The 25,302-nt window shown below is 39.9% G+C and overlaps 1 long non-coding RNA gene across 13 annotated transcripts in view; it reads right to left on the reverse strand.

Moving 5' to 3' along the window:
- Positions 1-25,302, reverse strand: part of LOC132357813 (uncharacterized) — a 62,302-nt gene extending 37,000 nt beyond the window's left edge. For 7 of the 13 annotated variants that reach the window (XR_009500347.1, XR_009500339.1, XR_009500338.1 and 4 more), the window contains exons 1-4: positions 25,083-25,302; positions 15,030-15,170; positions 14,443-14,597; positions 13,917-14,019 (exon numbers count right to left, since the gene is read on the reverse strand). This is a non-coding gene — a long non-coding RNA (uncharacterized LOC132357813). Of the gene's footprint in view, positions 1-796; positions 1,204-13,899; positions 14,020-14,442; positions 14,598-15,029; positions 15,171-18,699; positions 18,799-23,980; positions 24,050-25,082 lie in introns of those variants that run through there. The other 6 variants (XR_009500341.1, XR_009500344.1, XR_009500336.1 and 3 more) reach the window with 5 other exon arrangements.

Here is a 25,302-nt window from a genome sequence, read left to right on the forward strand (position 1 = left end):
ACACTATCAGTCTTTTGTTAGGCTCTTTTCCATGGAAACAAACCAGGCTTAAGGGCCCTGAGAGCATTCACTGCAGCTTCTGTGACTAAAAATTATGGTTGGTAAGGAAATGATGAGTCAACTGTGCAAAGATAAATTACAAGGGCATTCATCATAGCTGACATATAATGAGAGGTAAATAATCTTCAACATGCCAATTTAATTTACTACAAGAAACATACCCATCTATGTAACCAGAATACTTGTTTCCACATGAGGAGCATATGCTTTTCTTGTAGCCAAATTGTAATCATGAAATTGCTTAATCAGCACAGAATCTGAACAGGTGGCACATTTAGATAAAATAAATGCTCAATGACAAAGACAGCCCAACACTGAAGTCTATACACCATTAACAGTGGTTTTAGATGAATGATGGGATTATAGTTTATCTTGACTGCACTCTTTATATCCTTGTATTATTTGAATTGCTTATTATAAGTACCTCTTTATAACCAGGAAAAATAGCACTTCCATTTTGAAATAAGCTAGGAAAAATAAAGTTATTAAAATTAATAGAAAATTGTGGCTACATATGGCATAAAATACCTAAGGAGTAACATAAATACTGGGGGGATCTACATGATGAAAATTATGATTATTAGGACATAAAAAGACTTGACTAAATATCTCTAGAAGAGGAGAAGAAATGTTACAAGCAAGTTAATTCTGACCAAATGAATTTATAAATCAAATGCTACTATGATAAATATCCCGAAATGAATTTTTTTAGATGAAGTAGAATTTTACAAAGTAATGTTTTTTTAATTTTTTAATTAATTTATTATTTTTTTGGGCTGCATTGGGTCTTCATTGCTGCGTGCGGGCTTTCTCTAGTTGCGCCGAGCAGGGGCTACTCTTCGTTGTGGTGCGCGGGCTTCTCATTGCGGTGGCTTCTCTTGTTGCGGAGTACGGGCTCTAGGCGCGTGGGCTTCAGTAGTTGTAACACACGGACTCAGTAGTTGGGGCTCGCGGGCTCTAGAGCGCAGGCTCAGTAGTTGTGGCGCACGGGCTTAGCTGCTCCGCGGTATGTGGGATCTTCCCGGACTAGGCCTTGAACCCGTGTCCCCTGCATTGGCAGGCGGATTCTTAACCACTGCGCCACCAGGGAAGTCCCCAAAGTAATTCTTATATTCAAGTTAATGATGAATTGGAGAACAGTAGCTAAGAAGATATTGAGAAAGAATAAACAAGAAATTTTACTATGAACAAGGAAGGAACAGACCAGGGGTCAGCAAACTACAGCCAATGGGTCAAATCTGGCTGCAGACAGATCTTGCATTCACTGTCTCTGGTTGACTCCCTGAGTGAATAGTTGCAACAGAGACTCTGTGGCCTACAAGCCTCATATATTTGCTATCTGGAATTTTACAGAAAATGTTTGCCAACCCTTGCAATAGACACTTTAATTTTGGTGTCATGCCATAGCCTCTTCTCTAAGGGAGCTCATTAAGACCACGAGAAGGCAAATTTACGAGGTAATACAATCCATGAATATCACAAGTAAGCAGAAGCTGGCAGGTAGAGAAATAAAGGTTGGGGAAGCCAGTTAAGAGCAAAGGAGGACTTCCCTGGCAGTCCAGTGGTTAAGACTCTGCACTTCCACTGCAGGGGGCACGGGTTCGATCCCTGGTCGGGGAACTAAGATCCCACATGCAGTGCAGCCAAAAAAAAAAAATAAAAGCAAAAGAAGCATGAAGGAACTTTAAAAATACTGATGCCTGTGGCGATTAAATCACAATAGCTCACCCTGGTTTATTTTTAAAGTTCCTCAGTTGATTCTAATGTACAGCTCTGATAGAGAGCCACTGAGCTAGAAGGAACAGCAAATGCACAGTGGCTGAGTGATGTCAGTGGTGTAGCACAAGAGTAATGAACCAAAAATACCTGCTGTTAAGGTGCCCAGAGCTGCTCAAATCCAGTTCCCATACTCAATATTGTTCCTATATTTAGATTCCCATTATAGCCCCATTTTCCACATTGTTCAACATATTTATATAAAATAAACCCCTATTAATGAGGCAGGCTGAGTGATTCTTCATTTCTTGAGACCAAAAGAGCCAATTTTGTATAGAAATTTGTATCAGAAATACAGTTGCATGAAAACAGACCCCCAGGAGAAATATAAAACATTTGGAATTGTTAGGGTAAGACTGTAGGGTAGAAAATCATATACAATCCCCTCCAGATACCAGGATGCAAAGTTATTTTTACAAGTCCAGGTTATGTTGTGGCAAAGCCACTAATTACACAATTGCCTTTGTGACTGATACATACAGCCACTTAAGGTGAAGCACTGAGGCTATTGGTAGTGGTTGTATTATAGCAACAACAAAAAAATAAGCAGAGCAGGGTTTGGCAGTTATTTCTCTTCTGACAATGATGTGCAAATTCCAACATAACCATGAGGTGCTGACCCTGGAAAGCATGATTTTATCTCTCTTATAGCTAGACATGGTGCTCAGTTACCATTCCAACAGGCATGGAATAACATGGATCAGACCATAGGTTCCCAAGCTTGAGAACCACTGGACTAAATGTGTCCAGTGTTCAGGTTCCTATAAATGTACACCCGCATCCTTCTAAAGATCACCACCCTATCTATTGTCACAGCTGTAGCACAGCCCTTAATGACCAGCTTTTGTTTCACATTATCTAGTACTACATCCTCTCCAATGAGCATGATTGTCGGGACCAATCCATACATTGCCAGCATGTCTAAGCATGAAAAAGCACTGCACAAGTAAAGATAAACTAGGCCAATTAGATTCTCACTCTTTGTAATTTGAGTAGAAACAATGAAAACTAGGTCATTACCAGTAAAAGCTGAAGCTGAAAGCCTCATTGAAGTAGTGGCAAAGCCAGTCATGAGGAAGAAAAAAAAAAGTAGAGAGGAAGAGAATAGCTGAACAAATAACTGATTTAATTCAAGTCAACGGCACAATGGAAAAGGCCTAGATGTGCTTAAGCCCCAGAGCCACCACAGATGCAATTCCATACCACACTGTTCTTAAGATTTCTATGAAATCCTATCTTCCTCACTGTGTGTATCTTACTATGTGTATCTATTTGATAAATGTCTATTTCTTGAGCTAATCCTGTGTCTTATTTCTTGAAACCAGAAAACCTATGTAATTTAGAAAATAATGTAGAGTTGGGCTACATAAACAGAACTTTGGCAGGAAGTAAAATATTTAGACCTGGTTATGACTTGGTGGTGGGGCAGAGAACAGACACACCCCACCACAACCGAGGCTAGAAGGTTAAGGGCCTACAGGAACTGCAGCCAAGTTACTGTCACAGGACCACACATCCAATGAAGGTAACTTGTGGCACAATCGCAACAGAGAAAACTGAAGTGGCCAAGAAGATCAGACAAGTGGATGCTTCTAAAATTGGCAGGGAAATTTCTAAAGTGGCCTCATGACATCAGACTATAGCATCTGGCCGTGACTTAGTTACTCTCCAACATTTCTGCTTAAGTAAGAGCTGGAAAAGTATAAACAGAAGCATCTTTAGAAATGAGAAAATGAGATGAGGGGCATATGTGATTAGTGGTCAAGATGTAGAAATGCAATACAAACACACCTGAATCAAATCGTGGCTACACTCACAGTCTCACCTAAGGTAAACTGTCCCACTCATAGTTCTGGAGATGAGGCAGTCTGAGACAGCAATGAATTTTAGAATATGACCTGTCCTGTCACGCAAAGCTGAATGTACCAGGTGTGGGACACACTACCTAAGTGCTGTGTCATTGCACGACTCAGAAACTGACTACCCCAGCAGGGGGTGAGCTAAGCCATTTAAATCCTTGCATTGAGGAATAAAGTTTGTGAAATACAAAAAGAGTGAGGCCCATAGCAGAGGGAGCTGAATATTAAATGACAGCGCTGGGAAACATGAGATACAGTCAAGGACACCAGAGCAATAAGCAAGGTTTAGTGATGAATAACTGAAAATTTATGAGGAAGCAGAATATAAACAAAGCTAGGAAGTAAACTAAAGCTTGAGTAGATAATGAGGAAGGCAAAAAAGCAGAGAAAAGGAGGAATGAAGACATGTGATATATGGCATAAGGTCAGTTAATAATACTATAGTGAATACTGAAAATTTGCTAAGAGAATAGATTGCAGGTACTCTCATCACAAAAAAAATAGGTAACTAGGTGAGAAGAAAGTTAATTAGTTTGACGGTTGACTATAGTAATCATTTCACTATGTATATCAAATCATCAAGTTGTATACCTTAAATATATAGAATTTTTATTTTAAAAAAAGATGTTAAAGGTGGCATACTAGATGAATGATACAAACCCCTGTTGCTTGCATCTATCTTGGAACCGTTTCCAATCCTCAAACCATTTTCCTCAGAGAGGAAACTGAATTTCATTTTCTTTATTTTTTAACTGTCTTATTCAAATACTGGATTTTCTTTATTTGGACTCTTATGAAACCTTTGTCTACCTTAGAGGCTGGCCATGCATAGCCATGGGTGGTCCAAATTGCCTGGCTGACCCAAGAGAGGTCCCTTTCTTGAAAATAAAAGAACCTACAATACCAGAAATTGCTAACAGAATTCCAGGCATAACTGAAGCTCACCAAGAATGTGAGTTTGCTCGATTTGGTTAGGGTGTCACAGTAGGGGATAAGGAAGTGAGAATCCCCCCACATATTAGAACAGAATGATAATAGCCACTAGGAGGCCATGACAGAGCTGCTAATTAGGCATTTAAAGCCATCAAAGATGATGCTGTGAGGGATCTGGCAACTGTTGCAATACAGCAACTTTCCAAGTTTTTCTTTAATGGCCAGGTAGTAAATATTTTAGGTTTTGCAGGCCATATGGTCTGTGTCACAACTACTTTGCCACTGTAGCATAAAAGCAGCCATAGACAATACATAAATGAATGTGTGGCTGTGTTCCAATAAAACTGAAATCTGATTTTTGTATAATTTTCACAGGTTATAACATTATTCTCCTTTTGATTTTTTTCAACCATTAAAAAATGTAAACACCATTCTCCACTCATAGGCTGTATATATATATATATAAAAAAAAAGCGAAAAAAAAAAAAAAAAAAAAAAAAAAGCGGTGGGCCACGTTTGGCCCGTGGGCCATAGCTTGATATATAGAAATGGAAGGTTTTATCAAAGACGGTCATGCAAGTATTTTTTAACTTGATTATATTTGACATACTCAAGGATATTCTGATGACTGTGTAAACTTTCTGTTTAATGGGCTACTCCTGTTCTTTTTTTTAAACCGTCTTAACCATTTTTAAGTGCACAGTTCAGTAGCATTAATCATATTCATGTTGCTGAGCAACAAATCTCCAGAAATTTTTCATCTTGCAAAATTCAAACTCTATACCCACTAAACAACAACTCCTCATTCTCCCCCTCCCCTCAAGCCCCTGGCAATCACCAGATTTTCAAGAAACACTGTGTGAGCCAAAGGAGACCTGTCTACAGGAAGGATTTAGCTCAGAGGATGCCAGCTTACTCACACTATTTCACTCGGTGCCTTATAAAGTTGCTTAATCCACAGTAAGAAACAATTACATTAGAACAAAGATACACATACATACAAACATATAGCTGGAACAAAAATTTCACAAAGTACTCACCCTTTGCCAGATGGAGGCTAGTATTTTCTCATTTTTAAATATTCTATCTTCACCTGTTCCTTCCTAATCTATTCTAATCCATACAATTCCATTCAAAACTGCAACCTAGTTTTAAACACTACCCAAGGAAAACTGCCAACCCCAGGCCAAGCTGAACGGGTAGTGCTACACATTCATGTTTCATACCACATGGGAAAAAGGTAACACTACAAACAAGTCAAAATTATAAAGAAGCAGAAGCTATGGGGTTATAAGAGCATTTATAAACACACTGCGTTCGGGACTTCCCTGGTGGTCCAGTGGGTAAGACTCCGTGCTCCCAATGCAGGGGGCCCGGGTTCAGTCCCTGGTTGGGGAACTAGATCCCACACGCATGCTGCAACTAAGAAGCCCACATGCTGCAAATAAGATCCCGCGTGCCACAACTAAGACCCAGGGCAGCCAAAATAAATAAATAAATATTTTAAAAAATAAAATAAACACACTGTGTTGGCCTGCAGCATTTAAACAAATTTAAGCTAACAGCTCAAACTCAGGCTCCTTGCAGAGAGCTGGAAATCCTCTCAATGTTGGGCAGCATTTTTACTGGGCAACAATCAACAGGAGCCAAGGAGTAACAGCCTTCTCCTTTGGATGAAAGGTTCATGTTCCACTGGACCACAAACCTAAACACTCCCTCTTAGAAGCATCAACTGCTCTTTACCATTGCATTTGAAATCTTTATTTTACTTTGAGAGAATTCTCTTTTCCAATGTCTGTATCAAAAGTAGAGCAACAAAAGAAAAGCTGAAAAAACAAAACAAAACAAAAACAAAGCAGTGTTTCAAGAAATAAATAAGAAAATAAATATCAGAACCATCTTACACATTTACCCCATCCGGACCCTGCATGCATTTGCAATTGCAACCCCTGAAATAAAGGACGGAGAAGCCAGTTGTTAATGGATGCATTGGAAGCTAGAAGAAATGAAGAAAAGTAAAAGAAACAGAGACTAAGTGTAATAATCATATTAACTGCAGAACACAAAAGTAAAGACCCACAAACATATTTCCAAATAAAGTCGCGTTCTCAGGTACCAGGGCTTAGGATTTTAACCTATCTTTGGGGAGACACCCAGGGTGGCTTCTACGATGTCGTCATAGTGAATGACGAAGTGGAGTCTGGTGAGAGCGGAGAGCTGTTGACCATTTTTCAAGTGAGAGGGAAACACGAGAAAAAAAAGACTGAACCCTGTTTGTTCTAGGATTTAAGAGAGATTCACAGTAAGGAATAGTATTCTTAGGCATAAGGAAACATCCATCAATTACAGTATGAGAGCTATTATATGTGTTCATAGAATTCCATATCTACCCAGAAGTATTGTAGATTGTAGATTTTTTATCAACTTGCACAAAATCTTAAAAAAAAAAAAAAAAAAGACCCACAAACTGCTGCTGTTGGTATATAAATATCTAACTAAACTGGGATAAGTCAGGCCTAGTACATTTGTATTCTCAGGAATTAGAATTGGGCTATCAAAAGTAGTAATCATAGTTAGCAAAGGGAACTGAAGCTGAAAGGATAGACAGCAAGCCAACACAGTGCAGAGAGGTGAGGCCACGAGGGCCACAAACAAGCAAAACTTATGATAAAGGTGAAGCCCTCAGAACACTGTAAATCAACTATACTCCAATTAAAAAAATAAATAAAGTATACAATTCAGTGGGGGCAAAAAAAGGTGAAGCCCTAAGTAAGCAGAACCTATGAATAAGCTAAAAATATGAGGCAGAGAAAAAAACGAAAACAAAGTGAATAGGTAAGCCAATAGGCAATGGGAGAAATAAGACACAAGACTTAAGAAGACAGAGTAACTCAGTTACATAAATGGCACAATCCTAACATGAAGATCCGCAAACTCCTGCTGCTGAGTTTCCCAGAGCTTCTTTGGACCCAGATCCCATCCCTAATGGGCATGACCATGTTAAGGTCCCCCTATAATTGGCATTTCACGTGATCCCAGTCACCATTATCTCCCCACAAGTCACCAGCCAATAACCTGTCATTAGCTCACTGGTGAATTTGTTTCTAGCAAACAGAAGTACCTAACCAATAGTAAGAAGCAGAATAGCCCCTCAAGAAGAATGCAATTTAGGGAATTGGCTATGATCTTCCAGAAAATCCCTTGTTTTAAAGATGCTGTGCAAACCAGCTTGTGACATGGAATTTACATTTTATACCCACTTTAGAAGGTGAGACTTTGAGAGACTTGCTAGATGCTGCAAATAAGCAGTGTTAGGGAGCTAAACCAGAGAGAATAAAGTAGACATGTCATAGTGTCACCCATGCCCAAAATTCTGCTAAAGGAAACTGTACTGCAAACAAGTCTAGCTAAGAAAGCATTCTTGTGACCAAGAATCCCTCCTCTGAATCCACGGCTGTTCAGATCAAGGGGAAGTAAGGATCAGACCGAGGACAGACATCCACAAGCCGGTCAACAGCCTATGACTTGCTGTGACATGAAAGCTGTTCCCAAACAAGGATGAGGTAAGAAAATTAGATTCAACTTACAACTGAGGAAAAACAGAGGGACAAAACCTCTGCACCTGAAATGAATGGATATGCGATAAAAGAACATACCACAGCCTATGTAAGAATCATGAAGGATTTAAGTAAGATCAACTGTAAGCACAGAAATCAGAAGCTAAAAATAAGCAAAAACTCCATCAGCAATAGGATAAATAACAGAGGATAAGGAAACCAGATAGCAGCAGGAAGAGACTCAAGGATATAGAGAAAGTAGGGTCGTGTAGTCATTTGTGAAACTGTCGCTTCCAAAGATGGTTAGGTATGGCATCTTTTGGATGTCCCATGACCGGGATGCCTTCTAGTTTTAGAGCAATTAAATGACTCTGGATATACCTATGATAGATGAGTTGTGTTAGTCTAAAGCACTTCGGGATTATAAAAAGGGAAAGAAAAACATTTCCACATAGCAATCAATAGGGGAAATGTCCTAGACCTGCCAAATAACAACTGCTACCTCTACAGTCTCAGGAAACTTAACCCACAGGCAATCAGAGTCTCAATTTAATGACAACTGGGCAGCATGGAGAACAAGAGCAGAAACAGATAGTTTGCAGAGAGAAAGATGAGGTAGAATGGAGGCCACGCCTACAGAGGCTGCACAAGCTCAAGTTATGAATGAGAAAAAAACATAAGTATTCAGTAGCTAGGAGGTAGAGGAAGACAGAGTATGAGGAAACCAGTTGGAAGTAGAAGCAAGACGACATGCAGAAAGCCAGAGAAATAAACTGAATCACGTTAATAATGCCACAGTGGAGTCAAGTTCTGTAAACTTCTTAAACTGATCCAAATGAGCCCATTTCTTGCAATAAAATTTGGATTGCAAGGAACAGACCCTGAAAAGGAATGTAATAAATATGGAATTGGTTATATTGAAGCAGCAAGGTAGACAGCCAAGCAAATCACTTTTACATCCCAGAACATAATACTAATGACATACAAAGCACCCAGTCTGGCTACCACCTGTGCTCTCAGAAACTTAGAATTGTGAAATATGTACAGAAACAGGTAATCAGTAGCAGAGACTGGAGGTGAAAGAGTGCTCTAAGAGGTTATGAGGGGAGATGAGAGGCATGAACATGAGGAAGTCCACCACGACTAAGTAGAAACTATGAGAGCAAAAGTTATAAAGCAAAATATCACAGAGCAGATGTTGGCAAACCACAGCCCACAGGCCAAATCCAGCACCATCTTTTTTTTTTTTTTAATAAATATGGTTTTGTTGGAACACAGCCACGTTTGTCTGTTTATGTACTGCCTCTGGCTGCTTTCATGCTACAGTGGCAAAAACCATATGGTCCACAAAGCCTAAAATATTTACTATCAGGCCCTTTACAGAACAAGTTTGCCAACCCGTCAGAGGACAGAACAGTTATAGAAAAATTAGTTATATGCCACACATAAAGAGAGGATCCCCAAGGGAAAAAGATTTATATTTAAAAGTAAATAAAGCATGAACTATATTAAACTATAAAGTGAAGATAAACTATATTTATCTTCACTGTGAAATGCAAGGGGAGAATAAACCATAAAGAAAAAACATATTTGAGCTACATAAAAATGAACTTCTATGTCAAATTGAGGGAAACATCTGTGACATATATGGTAGATCAAAAATCAGTGTGAAAAAGAAACTTAAAAATAAGACCCAAGAAAGATTTTTAACTGTTCCATCTCATTAGGAATCAAATAAATTAAAACATCAAGGGAGACCACTTTTCACCTTTGCAACTGGCAGATTTTTTAAAACCACAATATAGTATATTACTGAGGATATGAAAAAACAGGCATTCTCATACACTAGATGGAATTGTACATTTAATCCAACCTTAGGAAACAAACATGGATATGTGCAAAAACTTATTTACAGGGATGTGCACATTAAGCATTATTTACACAAACTTAGAAGGGCAGCAATTGAACGAGGGCCCAAATATCAGATACAAATTATTTTTTATATTATAATGCCAATTAAAACAGATGTTTAATTGTTTTATTATTAAAAAATTTTTTTTATTAAACAGATGTTTCAGATGGCATGGGACAGTTTGAGATCTGCTAAATTTAAAAGCTCAGGCAACAAGGTTTCATTAATGACCCTAACGTCAACAACTGACAAAGACTGTCACTCCAACCAAAAACTCACTTTTGAACACAGAAACAAAGTAGTAAAAAAATAAAATAGAAAATAAAATTTAAAAATAGCGAACTTAGCAGACCTAATTCAATACTCTTGAAAACTAGGAAAATTTCTTCTGGAAATATAAGGTAGGTTCATTATAAGGAAAGCTATTAAATATAACAAATACAACAAAAAGGGCAAAGAAAAAGATTTACTTCCATGTTCAACACTTACTAGACTGAGATCCCTGTTACTTTGTTCAGATCACATTTTGAGACATCAATGGAAGGATTAATTCCTCCTAATCCTGAAAGCCATTTAGGGTTTGATATAGCAAATTACCAAAACCACAGCCCCCTACGTTGACTGCTAGGAGAGTGATTACATCCAAAGTAACCTCTGTATCAGATTCACTTTTGGGCCTACGTAGGGTAGAAGACATGCTGGTGAAGAAGGTAAACACTAGAGCTGATAATGTAAGAATAAGAACAAATAACAGACATAAAGACAAAGTCATTTCTAAGCCATGCAAAGAAAAGACCTGTGACAAGGAAGAAGATCCTCTAAGGGATGATAATAACGTGGCCCATGAGGATTCTATCACTCTACCAAGAACTCAGGCCAATATCTAGGTGACTGCTAAGTCATGCACATAATGCACAGATCATGAGACACTTTCCAGTGCTAATTCAAGTAGAGCTGTGTTACTGTCACTGTATTACAAGTATTTTGAATAAAGATCACCCTGAATATTTGCTTTAACGTATCACCTCAAGTCTTCTTGTTTTAAAGTCTTCGTGTATATACAGTATAGAACAAGGATAGCATGCTATGGCCCATGGGCTGAATCCGGGCTGCCACCTGTTTTTGTAAATGAAGTTTTATCGGACCACAGTCCTGCCCACTTGTTTCCATATTGTCTATGGCTGCTTTCATGCTACAGGAAGGGAAAGATGCATGAAAAATTAGGATAAACTCATAATTAGGAAACATGAGTAGTACTTTATTGATACTTGAGAATGGCTAAAATTTAAGTCATCCCTGAAAAGAAAAAAGAAAAAAATAAGGGAACCATATAGGATAAACGAATAGCTACAGTGAGGCATATAAAACATAGTTGTTTCTGCATACATAGCAAATTTGTGAATGTGCTTTCTTGGTGAGCTTAATTTGAGTGGGAAGAAATTCAGAGGCAAACTGACTACTATAAGATTCCATACTTTGTAGGATCAGCTGTAAATCTAAGTCCCACAGAAAAGAAAATGGGTTGGGAGGGGAACATCTGTAGTCATAGTACATTTAACCTATGCCAGTGGTTTGCAAACTTTCTGTGAAGGGCCAGGTGGTAATGCTTCAGTCTCTGTGGATCATATGGTCTCCGTTGCAACTACTCAACTCTACTGTAGTGTGAAAGGCAGCCATGGACAATAGTGAATGAGCATGACTGTGTTCCAACAAAACTTTATTTACAAAAATGGGCAGCTGGCATGTGGGCCATAGCTTGCCAAGCCCTATAGTCTATGTTAACTATCTGGACACTGTCACCTTACCAGCAATAAAATTTATGAAAGTATTAATTGTTAGGTATTCTTGTTGTTTTCCACTTGATATGAACAGAAAATAATTTTATCAGCATTGTCTTCTAACGGAAGGCAATGTTTATGCGGAATTCGGGCTTGGACATGCTGATCTACACAGCAGGCTGCTCCAACCCGATACACCTACACCTGAGTTAACATTCTGCAAGCGATGGGATTTTCAGTTGTAAGTCTGACTTTTGTGATTCCTTTTTGTTTGTGTAAAAGGAAGTATAACCTCATAGAAACTATACAACATAAACATCATGCTGGAGAGTGGGGGTAATAACAAAAGGTGAGAAGACAAAGAGAAATAGTGAATGGTGGTGTGGGAAATAAATAAATGCTCATCCATCCAAAGTGGTCATCTCTAAAAGTTAGAGGGGCCTACACAACCCTTGCACCATCTCTCTTGTGCATCTGTATCTCCCTTCAAGAATGAACCACTCACATGTGCCCCTATATCCTGGAAGACGACAGTGATGAAGAGCCCACAAGGAGTCAGGAAGTCCCAACAACTAAGAACGTGCTCAAAACATTCTAGTGCTTCAAGTAAGGTAGCTGAGATATTTGGAGTGTGACTCACACAGCTCCACCACTGGCTCCGTGTTACATGGGTGACAACACTTCTCTGATCCTCAGTTTTATTATCTGTAAAGGAGGAACAAATCCTACTTCCCAGAGGTAATGTTAATTTAAAATGAGATAGCAAATAGGTGTAAAGCACTAACCTAGAACATAAAAGGCACTTATAACTGATAGGCACTATTATTAATATTATATGACCTTAGAAAGGAAATTTTCAAATGTTGTATGTGGGTGCTAGATGACTAGCCTAAAGAGAAAAGAAAAAGAAAAAACAACAGACCTGCTGTCACAAAAGGAAAGGAGGATGGATAACAAGGCTAGGGGAGTCCTAGGGCAAGAAATGGCATTCAGACAGCAAAAGCCAAATTTATATATACATCCCACTTTGGCCCAGATAGAGAAAGTGACAGAAGACTTTAACTGCATGCTAACATTCATATCGTTACACATGAACAATGTCATTTTAAAATAAGTTCTGGTGAAGGATAAAGAATGCAGGGACTCTCTTTGTATCAACGACTATTCCAGACTTCTCTGTAGGGAAAAGACCATGTTTCTATCATTCAGGTTCCCAGTGCAGGCTAATCTACCTAATTCTGCCAACAGGAATTATCCAAACACACCAGAGACTATACCAAGAACATTATGTTATGAAGGCACCATCTCAAGACCATCCTTATGAGAAAAGGTGACTTTTATTGCTTCCATAAAAAATGGCAGATACCAAGGAATGATATGGCCCTCGGGTATTAACTCTGGATGGAGGAGCTACTAGCTTAAGATAGGGGTGGCTTCTGCAGAGATCTCCCAAGAATGGCCATTTTATAGATGCTGCCCAGTTTAATTATGAACCATTTCATTATTCCTTAAAGCCTATTAGGGGGCTGATCCCTGAGGAGCCAAAAATGAATGCTGGTCCAATTGGTTTAAATGGAGTGCACAAGAAGACGCTGCTGCCTCTGAAATTACTAATCCAAAGTGCTATATACTTGGCGGCTGCTGAAACAACAAGCCTCTGCTAATGAGCTGGCTTTTGACAAGATGTATGTAGCTCCATAGTCTGACAAAGAAAAACTCTCAACAAGTCTGGTTTGAAAGATTAGACTCTCCCCTAAGGGGAGTGTAATCAGTGTCATGTTGACATTATTTATGACATGCAGCTTATGCCACCGAGTTTACTTGGGAACGATTTCAGTTCTCGTGACCCTCTGCAGGGGTGTTCTCAGACTGGGTAAGCATAAAATCCACCCCAATTGTTTTGAGAAGGATATATCATAGAATAAACTGCAGGCTTTAAAAGTACTGGCCCCTGGAAATGACATTTCTAAGAGCCTCCCTGACAGGAGTCAAGGCAATGTCAGTCTTTCCTCCCCCCTACTTACCTTAATCACTGTGTTACCTTAATCACTGAGAAGACCCCCTCTTCTGCTGCACGTACACTCACATGGAAAATCTGGTAGACTCTCTAAAACACTTTTCAAAGATATCCTTCAAAATTCAGCCTAGTGAGGGGTTACAAAAAGGAAAAAGATTGCTTTCATTATCTATGACCCTCCCATACTCAGCTTGTCAGCCTCCACTGCACTGATAGACAGTGGAATGTATGAAAAGGGAGAATGGGAAGGGGGGAGAAAAACACACAGTATTGCTGAGTCCAACCCAACCATTTTCACACCAAAATGGAGAAACTTCTGATATAACATTTATGATACACATTTACTTATTTATTGGTTATTTATTCTTTTGTCTACTCTCATAGGAATGAAAGTCCATGATGGCAGGACTTTGTTAATATCTAGAACAGTCTCTGGCACTTAGTAAGCACCTAATAACTGTCTGTTGAAGGAAGGGGGGAAGTGCCACGTCACAACCATCTCTTCTCTGCCACCAACTGGGGAACCCCACCGAAACCACCACCAACTTACCAAGACTTCCTAACGGCTTCACAAGGACATCCAGGGCAATGATACTTCATTCTGGCTTGCTGGTGAACCCACTGGGCAGGAAGCCTCAGGGTAAGTGACAGGTAGGTCTTAGTGTTGCTCTTGACCAATGACAAGGTTTCAGGCTGCCCAGGAATCTGCATTTTTAACAAGCACCCCAGGTGATTTTATGCATAATAAAAAAAATCACACCATGGACATTTTCTTCATCAGAGGAGCGCAATCTCAGAGGCTATTATAAAAATCTTTCACAGTATGGAATAAAAATGTTTCTGTCTCACATGGCCTCCTTGGACTTAGATGGAATCTAGAGGAAGCACTGGGTGGAAGACACAGTATTGGGCTTGGATTCAAATCCATTTCCTATACCAACTAGCTATGATCTGGGCAAGATATCATCTGCAAAAATGGGAGAATGGGAAAAGGAGAGGTTAGGCTCAGTACTCTCTAGTGTAGTCTGAATATTTTAAGACCTTTTATCATATCATAATGGGAAAGGCCTAGTAAGACTACCTTTCCTGGCCCTTCCCACTAACTGGGCAAGCCCACCAGAGCCACTGACCACTTACTAAGACTTCACAATGGTTTGATAACCATGTGCAGGATGCTGATTTGAGTCTCTTCCAATTCTCTAGTAACCTCACTGGGCCAGGCAGGGCTCAATATACCTCTTCATCAGTGGCATGGTTTCTGATCGAGTTTGGTGTCACCTGTAGGATAGGGAGAAGGAAGAAGAAACAAATGTAAGAACAGTTAAGGTATGAGATCTAGCTTTAATTTTACTTTACCATAGTCAAGTCATCCAGTCCACACCATGGACCTCAGATTACACTCTTGCTAAGCACTATTATTAGCATCACAACTATCTTTATCTGGCAAAGACTGTCGCAACGCAAACAATTATTATTTAATAAGGATTCTTGCCTCTATTTTAAATGAGATAACTTGGGGACAGAGGCACCAAGTAACTATTCCAAAGTGTTAGAACTCAGATCTGAACTAATGCTGATCCTCCTAGCTACCTACCCTCTTTAGACCTCAATCAATATCCTATCTTTGAATGGAGGTAAACTTGGTATCTTAGGGGCCCTTCTATGTCTGGCAATTATGACCCTTTATTCCATACTCCTGACTAAAAGGCCCCCCTAAAAGTGAACTAAATCTTCATTTACTCATCATATGGCATTTAGTTCACACTGATGAGGAAAGGTAACAAAACCCTGGGCTCTGGACCAAGGCCTGTCATTTACAATCTCAACTCCCACCAGGACTCACTTTACACATACCTGAAAAGGAATAGAACATATCTTGTCCCTTATCAGCTGTGTGGGTTACCAAAAGGATCACAAGGAGCTAGGTAGGCCCGTGGCTAGTCCCCTACCTCCAAGACTCAACCACGAGGAGGAATGGGGCTCTGAGACCTAAGACCCACACAGGACAAGCCAAAGACCCCAAAGGGTCCTTTCTTCCTAAGGAAGCAGCCTTCTGCCTCTAAGTTTCCCAGTCCCTAGCTGCTTAGCATGAAAAGCAACCCAGAAATCTAGCAATTCAGTGACGGCCCAAAGCCCAGGCTATTAATTATTATCATTAGATGCTGGCAGCACCAACTAGTGCAACTAGGTTTCCTGTTATTGCAGTGAGATGCAGGCAACCCTCAAACCCCAGGAAGACCCAAGGAGCAGTTTCTCAGGGCTCATTTTTAACTGTTTCACCCACAGTGAAATATAATAGTGTCTTATAATCTACTAGTAATCATGAGACCCAGGAGAAAGCTCTCCCACCATAGGTGGGGAAGATTCATAATGCCAAGTGGTATATGTTGGGGGCGGGGGAGGTGAGGAGGCAGCCTTGATGGGTTTGAGCCTTCTCTTTATTGGATAAAGTAAAGCAGCCGTTACTAGAGCAAGATCTGCACACCCATAAGCAGCTGCTGCCACCAGCAATTATTTAGCTTATGAAAGCCCAGAGGGACATGGGTGGGAAAGGAATGTGTACAGGGTCTAATTGGGGAATAAACAGTAAGTGTAAAGCCTGATGCGTGAAATGCCTGCACTAAGGAGCCAAGAACAGTTAGTAGTTAAGCTAGTGCCTTTCTCTAAAGACAGAGATCTTATTTCCACCATGCCCTACTCCCACCCGGCCCAGCTCTTTTCCAAACTAAACTGCTCCAGTTTCCAGCCCCCTCAACCAACCCATTTATTCCACTTCTGTTCAGGTCAGCATATTTCAAAATGGAAACCGTTTCAATGTTTGTCTTAACTTTCAAAGTCATAAACACACGCTGTGAAAAAAAAATTCCAGAAATACATTAAGAATACATAGAAAGTAAAAATCACAAAATCCCAGAAAGTTTAACACTTGGGGTATATGCTTCCAATTACTTTTATGTACATGTACAAACATGAATTTTTATTTAACAAAAATTAGATGAAACCATAGCCTTTCTTTCAATTAATATACTGGGTACATCTTTCCAAGCCATATACTCATCTACAAGACTATTTTTATTTTTAATGCCTAAGTTGTATTATTATATGAATACACCAAAATTTATTTATTCAAATTCTTATTTAGGGATAGGTAAGTTTTTCTATTTTTTTTTACTGCTATGAACATTGTGAACATTCCCATACCTAAATCTTTTAAAATATCCTTAGAACATTTTAAAAAAATATTTAGAATTTATTTAGAATATTTAGGGGTATATCCCTAGAAATGAAATTGCTGGGTCAAAGGGCATGCAATATTTATTCTGCCCACTAATATATATTGCCAAATTGCTCCTACAAAGGATTACACTAAAATTGGACATATCCCACCAACACTAGTATAACATTTTTTAATCTTTGCCCATGTGATAGGTGTTAAATGTAATACTGCATTTTTTATGAATACAGACATTTTTTACTAGGAGAATTACAAAGATGAGTAAGATATGGCCTCTGCCCTTGAACTTAAATGAAGGGAGATAGACACAAACAGGTAACATTATCATATTCATGATAAAGATAAATAAGATTTCAGTTCATGGTGCTTCCTTTGACTCTGTGGCTATTGCTAACAGAAAAGGTCCAAAAGAATATTATTAGACAGTAGTCCAAATTAAAAATCCATTTACTAAAATTCCAAGGAGTTGTGTTAATGCTGACTATCACATCAGTGGCACTTCGATATCACTTTGTTGTTTCTCCTTCATCAATTCTTAAAGGAAAGAACCAAGCAGAAGCAGCTCAGAAAACCAGCTGCCCCCCACCCCCCAAAGCCAGTGAAGTGAATGAAGTGCAGGGCAGTATATTATTGCAAGGATTTACTGACACTGGATCTGGACTTCCATTTTTCCTTCTCCTATTATTTCCAGTAAACAACAGTGAGCTGCAGCCATTTTCTTTCAGAAACAAAATGTCTTCTCTCCCTAGGACTCTTATTCCCAGGCAGATCTGCTTGTAGGTAGTTAGGCTGCAGTTTCCATACCATCTTGGAAAATACAGATAAGAATCCAAAGAGATTATTTTTCTGCACCATAATGGGCCAGATACAGATGAAATCAAAATGGATGACAACACAAGTACTTTAAAAACCCACCCAACAAAGATGGACGAATATGCAATAAAGCAGATACAGCAAAATGTTAATTGTACCATCTAGGTGGTGAGTATATGGGTTTTCACTGTACAATTCTTTCAATTTTTCTGTATGAAATTTTCATAATAAAGTCCTGGGAAAAATCCAGCAAGCGGCTTGAAAATAACGCTGTAAGGCCTTTCCCTCCATTTTACTCCTAGAATGAGACTATCTGATATTCTCTCCCTTTTGCTTTTTTAGATCTACATTTCTTGCATCAGACTTGGAGCTCTCCAACTTTTTAATGAAGTGAAATGAATGACAATATACTCACAGACAGGTTACCAAGACAACATGCGGTGGGTTAGAGAGGGTTGAGGGGAGGGCCCTAAGCTCTTGGAAGCGCAGGCTCACTACCTGTATAAGTCTGAATAAGTGAATGTTCCAGAAATCCCATTTCTCAGTTTAAAAATTAGCACTCAGACCCTCTAAACATTTGCCTCAGTCTACTTTTCTGCTTTATCTCATATTAATTCCTTATTTTCCATATTCTCATTGCAAAGAGCTGTGTAGGAAGATGGGGGGGCAAGGGATAAGGCACCAAAGCATGAAATGTCCATATGCTTCAAGTTAGGATATAACAAAAGGAATTTTAATTTCTAGGGTTGAAGCTCGAACCTTGATGCTGAAGGACACCATATAACTGACTGACTGCAGGACCCTGGGGGAGGTCTTATAATCAGTCTCCTAGTTTGAAGTGTGTCCTGGCTGGCCCATCTGTAAAACAGGAAAAAGACTCGTCATAAGTAATAATGAATGAAGTAAATAAATGAGTTTCTGAGATGCTAAAAGTTATCTCCGGTGAATGGAGAGGGGAATGAAACTATGACTGTTGAGTGATACTCCAAAAAGGGTAGGCAATCTTTTTCTAGGGCCAGCCTTTGTGGGTCAGCATGTCTCTGATGTGGCTACTCAACTCTGCTGTTGTAGGTCAAAGAGGCCACAGACAACACATCAACAAATGAGCATGGCTGTTTTCCAACAGAACTTTATTTGCAAAACCAGGCAGCCCATGGGCTGTATTTGCCCACCCCTGATCTAGAATGTGGAGCCCACGTGGGAATACCATTTGGAGGATGACCTGAGGAGGAGTGAAAAGGGGATGAGTCTACAAATAGAAACCATTTAGCAAACACTAGACAGTGAGGATGAAGCTCCTGATCTGGCAGCTTTCACCCAGGTTCCACCAAGGAAGAGACTGTCAGCAGTAGCAATAGTAGCAACATCTGTAAATACCAAGGATTGAAATCCAAACACAAAAATAGCATTATCTCATGAGAAACTCTTAAGAAGGTATATACATAACTAGAAAGAAACAGCAAGTTTCTGACCACACGCATTTTGAAGAAAACAGTTGACAGTCCAGAGCCTGTGGAGATCACGTTAGCAGGCACACAATAAATGTTTGTTGATGAGTCATTCATTTATTCATCCAATAAACATTTACTGAGGCCTACTAATGTGCCAGGCTGGGCTCTGGAGATGAAGACACTGTCCCTGCCCTCAAGGAGCTCACAGTCTAACTGATAACATAGGAAGGGAGACAGGCATATACACAGACAATTACAATACAACCTGATAAGTGCTGTAACACTTATCAGGTTGTATTATAATGGCCGATGTAAAATTTCTTTCCAGGGGGTGCTGCTCCAGGCTGCTGCTGGCTGTAACATCAAGAGAGGGGAGGAACAAATTGTAGAAACCAAAGGTTAAATGCTTTCAGGCTATTTCTAATATCCACGCTCTCCCTAACTCCTGATCATAAATGGATTTGGGAACTAGACACTGGCATGATGTAAAATGGGACCCCCGTCCTTAAGATAGGCACAGACCTCCAGTAAAGGACCTTCCCAATCACTTCCTCTACAACACAAGCTCTGTTGTTGTTGCTTTGTTTCATTGTTTTGTTTCATTTTGCTTATTATACGTCTGTCAACCTCCCCACCACACGCATAAGCCTAGTTTAACATCTGCAACTAGCAAAATGCTGAAAACTGGAAGCTTACAACTAACTGAATTAACCCAGTATAACTGGATAACAAAAGGCAGCAAGTAACGGCTCACTTGACACCTCCAAATCCAATAATCCCCCCTTCACTGACAAAATAAAAATTAGACTGTTACTAATATAAAAGATAGTATATAGCTCATGGAGTGGGAATAATAATTTAGAAAGGTTTAACTAATAAATATAATTAAACAGATTCTCTGAACCACAAATAACAGACTCAGTTTCAGGAAACCAAAATAAGATACCTTATCCCCTCCCAAAACCTTTGAGAATATATAATCTAAATCACCTCCATATTATAAATAAGAAAAATGAAACACAGAGGTAACACACTCTTCCCACCACCTTCTCAAAATTCGGTGAGAGGTAGTAAGAGACTCCTTGAGGAGAGATTACTAGTGTTAACTGGTCATTTGGTTCAGATCATTTTATACAAAGATAGGATGGAATTTTTGTGTGTCACATACTGTTCTTAATGAGGCCTAGGTTTTTAATGGGTCTTCTGTCTCTGCAACAGCAAATTGAGCTGATGACATCAATAAATTGTTTCTGCTTACACTGAGATCCCTGTCTTGGGACCCAATGTCTCTGAGGCCACTATTTTGTATGCTTAACATACTATTTTCCCCTAAAGTCATTACACTGCTCTTATCTACCCTGTTCCATTCTGCCAATTGTTAGCCCACACGCACAGTGTCTTCTCAGGTGTTGCGGTTTGTTCCTATTACCACTTTACATCTCCAAAGAGTTCCGTGTTATCTACAAATGTGAACATTCCACTATGTCCATATCCTCCCCCAGATCACTCATAAATATTCAAAAGAACATCAGTCCCCGAATGGATGGGGGGAAGGGGACTACTGTTTTGTGTCTTGTCTACTTGGTTGCCATGTCTTATTAAGGACAAAATGTTGCCATGTCTTCTCCCCACACCCATAACGAGGGAGCATCACTGCTGTGCAGCAAACAGTGCTTTCCTTTTAGATGAAAAGAAATGGCTATCTATTTAAAGAACAAATAAATGTTATCTCAAAATGGCTACCAAGAATTTGACATGTATTCCATGCAGCAGTTGTCTTTGGAATCACAAACATTTCTTCATACTCAATGGCAACAAACATATACCAGGAGTGTATGTGCAACAAATGAGGTTTGTCATTTGCAACAAATGACAAGGGGTAATAGATTCTCACACAGAACACATAATATAGAGCTCTTACAAATAGATAACATTCAGACCCAAGTCGAATAGTTCACAAAAGGAAATAGGAGCTAACAATTAACATTTAAGAGTCCAGCCTCGCCAATAATCAGAGAAATGTACCATAAATCAAAGATACCATTCTTTTACATATAAAGTAAGTAAAAAAAATTTTTATGTACCTAAATGACTGGGTACAAAAATTGACAACGTTTGGAATGCTATTATGGCAGGTCTTTACAATGTTCAAATTTTTTGATGAATAATGCTAATTCTGAACTCTGTTCTATAAAGAAATAACTCAAAATAGATAAACAATAAAAACTAAATGAAAAGACATTACATAATTTAAAATACTGAAAATCTTAAGCTACTTCCATACAACAAAATATCATGAAACCATTCAATGACAATCACAGAAATGTTTAACGTGGAAAAATGCACATTATAAACACAAAACACCATATAAAATAGTACAAATATGTGATCACTGTAGAAAAATGAAGAATGAAAAAAAGTGAACACATTTATTAACACTGGTTATCTCTGGGTGGTGAAATTATGGATCTTTTTCCCTCATACTTGATGGTTATCTTCAGATGAAGCTACAATGGGTATTTACCAAATTTCTACATTGAGGGAACTATTCAAACTTAATGGAAGAAAAATCACAAAACAGAAGATAGAGTGATTTGACCACAATTTCAAATTTCTACTAACCAAAAGTTTAGAAACAAAAATTAAAAGGCAAACAATAACCTGTAGTACATATTTCTAACATTACAGAAATCTGAGTAAGAGCCTTTATTTACAAAACACATTCAAATAGATAACAATAATAAACGCTAAACTAAAAACTCCAACAGATAAATCAGTATAAGACATGAACTAACATCACATGGAAGAAAATAAAACTGCTAAGAAACATATAGAGGAAAACAGAATCCAAACTTACAACCAGAGAAATGCAAAATTAAATACTGTTTTCTTTATCCATTAAAATAATGTTTTTAATAAATACTACTCAATGCTTGTGTGGGTAAAAATTGGTACAACCTTTTCATGAAGAAACTTGGCAATACATATTAAGTGTTAAAAATGTTCATACCCTTTGACACAGTAATTCCCCTTCAATGAATCTATCCCAACCAAATAATAAAAGAAATCCATGTATTCTCTGTCTTTTATTATGAGAAAGAAAAGCAGTACCCTCTCCTTTACTATTGAACCTTGGTATTAACACACCAAAATATTAATAATTGGTAAGGAAAAAATCTCTACTGCGGTAAATGACTGGTTGTCTCAAAGCGTCAGACCAGATCTCAAATCATGCAAAACAAGAAGGGTGTGTCCAGCCTGCCGCAGTCGGCCATTTTAAACCCTCTGCAGAACAAAAAGCACAGAAGACAAGGGTAGGTAAGGATGGCCACCCCATTAGGCTCCAAACCAATTCTTTACTTTTTGTCTTCAACATATGTAACCCTGTACAATGCACTGAGTAAAAATCAGCAAACAGGTCTCCTTTCTTAAACAGCATAGATAAGTTACAAATAAAATTTGAAACCATAAAAGAAGGGTCCTTTAAATTTGCCCCATCATTTTGGTGGATAAATATAATGTTTAAGAGCACAGGATTCCGAAGCCACAGTACCTGGATAAAAATCCAGTCTCAGTCATTCAGACGGATATAAAGCCTTGGATTTACTTTACCTGTGTCCCTGAAATTTCTCATTTGTAAAAGATGAATAACGGTACTGCTATTTCATAAGACTGTCCAGAGTACTAAATTAGTTAAGGCATGTGTAAAAGCATGTAGACCCAGTACTTGGCACACAGTTTAAGCTCCAAAGACGTTTAAGCATAATTATTATTATAGATAGGGAAACAGGCCCAGAGAAGGAAAATGACCGTATGAGATCACAGCTAGGATTACTGAAAAGAGCTGTCTCAATTTTGAATCCTGTGCCCTTTCTTCTACATATCTAACTGCTAAATTACTAGTTTTAGCGATTAACAGTAGACCCTCACTGACAGCCCTCTAAGAGCCATGACAGTGCTGCTGCCTAAAAAAAAAAATAGTCCCCCTAAACGAAACCGTGCTCAAAGTTCTACAGAAAAAAATAATTTAGAAGAAAGGATGTGAACCCAGGTCACCTTCATACCACCATTATCATTTGCCTAAATCCTAGGTTTAAAGCAAAGTGGAACAAGCACTGGGAAACAGCCAAATCCTCACCCCTACAACCTCAAGGGGAGAAAACCAAGGGCTTCTGACCATCAGTAGGTTCTCACAATATTGCAACCGCTGGGTTCTGCTACTCTGATGGAATGAGAGAATGTGTCCAGAGCCAAGGACACCAGCCCACGATCTGCAAGTCCGGCAGAGAGCCCTCCAGAGGCGTACTGCCCGAATGTGGCCTTGTCTCCAAGTGCTCCCGTTTTACGCATTTCCTACACACAGCCTGCTGCCGTAACCTTTTGTAAAGTCATCATCGCCTCCGCATTTTTAAACCCACATTATCTATAGGCCAGAGAGGGGCTAGGATTCTGGGTTATTATCTGGTGGATCTGGCCACAGCCTAAGACAACTCCAACTCAGGCTAACCCCCCTCACCCAACTAGAAAGGTCGATCTGCTCCTCTGCAGGCCCTCCTAGCCCAAGATGGCCAAGCAAAAAGACAACTTACCTCCCCCCTCGCCATTTTGCAATCTTAATTACACGTACGCTGCGCGCCTCCCCTCCCCGTCATTCCGTTTGAAATACGCATGCGCGCCCCTCCCCTCCTCCCGTTAAAGCCAACCGTCACAAAGTCGTCTCGAGTGCGCATGCGCACCTTCACTCGTCCCTTCCGCGCCTATCAACTACCAGCAACTTTGCTTTCCTAAATACGCATTCGACCCACCCCCCTGCCCCAAGCCTTACGCGTGCGTACCTCCCGCTCTCCCCAATGGAAGCCCCCCCACCCCCCACCCCCCCAACAGACATCAGACCTCAAATACAGTGGACCCTCCGCGGATACGGAGGACTGACCATACTATGCCGTTCTATATAGGAGACTTGAGCATCCGCGGATTTTGGTATCCGCGGGGGTCCTGCAACCAATCCTCCGCGTTTACCAAAGGACGACTGCATACCTGCACGCTACCGCGCCGCGCATCCCCACACTCTCAAATACACGTGCGCACCGCGTCTATCCTCCCACCTCAGTTTTTTATATAAAAGTGCCTGATGATATCTGGATGTGTTTCTCGCTATAGTTGTGCCCCAGTGCTCAATCAAGGAGAGCCATTACCAGCCTTCCCTAATGGGGGTAGGTGTGATAAACTAGGAAGTGGAATACGGGAAAGACGTCATTGCTTGCAGAGCAGATGCCAGATCTAGATAGAATCCGCCCCGACCCTCAGGGAGGGGCTTAGAGTACCCTCGGATTCCGTAATAAGAGCCACCACCCTGAACAAAGGCAAAGAAAGCTCTCATAATCTCCTAGTCCTACAACCCCGACCTTTAAATACACCTTCTACTGCATATGAAGAACTCCAAAAAATTTTAAAGCAAGGAACGTTATGGAAAATGCCGACGCCCAGGTGCCTCAACCCTGATTAATGGAAAGAAGTCTGTATTACTTTCACAATGGGAAGTAAATGCTCAACATCCTTTTGTAGGTCTGAGGCGCGTACTGTCCCCCATTTTTTCCTCTCGTGAACCGGGAGAACACACAAATTAAGGATCCCCCTGGGCCGAGTTCCCTCCGCCGCCCTCCATGTTCTTCCCCTATGTCGTTCCTTTACCTCCTGGCTGCATCGAAGGTCATAGCATGAATTCTTAGCGCCGGCCGTCCCAAGACAGGGTGAAGGGAGAGGCGGCACAGAGTTCGCGGCGCCAGGGCGGCAAGAGCAGGCCAAGGTGGCAGTGGACAGCAGGCAGAGGACCAGCCGTACCTCCAGCCGCAGCTCAGATGCCCAGACAGCGCCGATGCCCAGACAGCGCCGATGCCCAGACAGCGCCGCC

This window comes from Balaenoptera ricei, chromosome X (assembly GCF_028023285.1).
Source record: "Balaenoptera ricei isolate mBalRic1 chromosome X, mBalRic1.hap2, whole genome shotgun sequence".
Lineage (NCBI taxonomy): Eukaryota > Metazoa > Chordata > Mammalia > Artiodactyla > Balaenopteridae > Balaenoptera > Balaenoptera ricei.